Below are 2,500 nucleotides of genomic sequence, written 5' to 3' on the forward strand. Positions count from 1 at the left end.
GGACTATACTAGGCAGGCAGATAATTCTAATAGCCAGGCCTTCTCCATCATGAGGCTCAATACTACACAGTATTCTAGAAGTTTTATTCCAGTTGTTACCAAGTTGTGGAATGATCTTCCTAATCGGGTAGTATAATCAGTAGAACTTCAAAAGTTCAAAGTTGGAGCAAATGTTTTTATGTTGACCAGGCTGACATGAGTCTTTTTTATAGTTTATATATGACATATCTGTTTTTAACGTTGTTAATAGTTTATATGTGACATATCTATTTAGACGTTGTTACTGTTTTTAGAATGATTTATTGTTAATTTGTTCCCATCATTTATTTATTTCCCTATTTCCTTTCCTCACTGGGCTATTTTTCCCTATTGGAGCCCTTGGGCTTATAGCATCTTGCTTTTCCAACTAGGGTTGTAGCTTGGCTAGTAATAGTAATAATAATAATAATCCGGATCTGTTTGGAAGTTTAGATACATACAATCTACGCAAGGGCACAAAAAGCCATCTTTCTTCAGGAAGATGTGTGAGGGTGACGATCATGGTCTTTAGACCTTTTGGCAAAGGTGTATTTCTTCCATTTTGGTGAACGTTTGTTTAGTGACTGATAAACGATCTTGGCCCAAATGTCACAATCTAGCAAACACAGGGGGACCCCACCATCTTGGTATAGGAAACTTCCGGATATAAAAGAAAGAGGGGGTTGTAGACCTCCTTGGGTTCGCTGATGTACAGTACGAGGTCGGGGAGGGGGGGGGGGTTGAAGTAGCAACGACAAGAATAAATCTGCGTTGACTGAACGTCAATGTTCCATATCAACCAGAACGTGGAAATGAGCGAGGAAATCTTTATAGATTAATGGTAATATTATGTCAGCAACAGGGAATTTTCTGTGGTATTTGGTGCTCCCAAACGATAGTGTGAGTGTCTTGTTCCCGTGGGTGCGGAGAGTGATATTGGTAGAAACGGCAAACACCATTATCTATTGAAGAGATTAAACTTAATGGACAGTAATTTTTTGGGGATATATGTGTCACCCTTTTTATGAATTAGTATAACAATTATATTTCTAACCTATAGATTTAGATATTTCTTGCACACATTTTGTGTAAAGTTCAGTCAGTTTTTCTACTATGAAATTTCCTTCATCAATTATTATATCAATTGTTTGGCGATATTCTTCAGCTGCTTTGTCTCTTTTCATGCCTTTTAATGATTTATTTAAATTTCCTACTGTTACGTTTGGTATTGACTCAGGTATTTCATGATTTTCATTGGTGAAGTTATTTTTTATATTACTATTGTATAACATTGTATAGTAATCCTCTGCAATCTATATTACTCCATCTCTAATGTTGATGATATTTCCACTTTCACACTTTTGGCACGCTGTTCCACTTTTTTTCATATTTTTGAAGCATCTTTCTCTATTAACGGTTTCCTCAATTTTGTTATAATTGGGAATACGAATAACCTGGGGTTTTAGTTTGTTTTTTGTTTTGGATATTTTTTCTACTGTAATTATATCTCATCTCTCTTAGGTTTTACTCTCATTTACAATGATTTCTTTGATAGGTGTTGGTCTTCTCTGATAGTTTCCCTTGATTAGGTTTAGGAACTAACTCGCCTATCTCTTGCGTTGATTTCGATATAAATTTAGTTATATTACTGTTCATTTCATATTTGCTTGCTTCCATTTCATCATTTAGCTGGGATCACCTATTTTATGTTACTAAACTAGACTCACCAGAGTTTTCTCTAATTACAAGAATGTTTTTTCTTTTTCTGAAACTATTTTGTCACCTTTAGATCTGAAAAAAAAAAATTTTCTTACCATTTTAAGATCACTTAAATTTAACTTCTTTAACACTGCTAAGTCTTTAACTAAATTGTCCTAATCACTGTGTATGAAATATATATATATATATATATATATATATATATATATATATATATATATATATATATATATATACATATATATATATATATATATATATATATATATATATATATATATATATATATATATATATATATATATATATATATATATATATATATATTTTTCGTAATTCCATTTAGACTCCTCGATGTCTATTTTCTATGCTAAATTTGCTATTTTAAAATTGTTTCTTTTAGCAAATTCTACAAGCAAGTCGCTTTTGTCATTCCTATTGCCTACTCCAAATATACCTACGGCTGATTCTCCTCTTTTGTTTTGACCCAGCTTTAGCATTGCAATCACCCAAGATCTTCACAAACAGTTTTAATATCTTCCTCTGTATGAGATGTTATTGGATCAGAGATTTGAATGATTTTTAGTTTATAATTATCAATTATATATTTTGATCCTGCATTTCTATCAATATTACTGCAGAGCTCTTCTGTTATCTGCATTTTTTTTTTTATTAAAAAAAAAAATCCACTTACTTTTTTTTCCTTGTATGTCCTCGGAAGCAAAATATTTGGTCCTTCTTAACTCAATATAAGGAAACCTCA

Source organism: Palaemon carinicauda, chromosome 16 (assembly GCF_036898095.1).
Source record: "Palaemon carinicauda isolate YSFRI2023 chromosome 16, ASM3689809v2, whole genome shotgun sequence".
In the NCBI taxonomy this organism is placed as follows: Eukaryota; Metazoa; Arthropoda; class Malacostraca; order Decapoda; family Palaemonidae; genus Palaemon; species Palaemon carinicauda.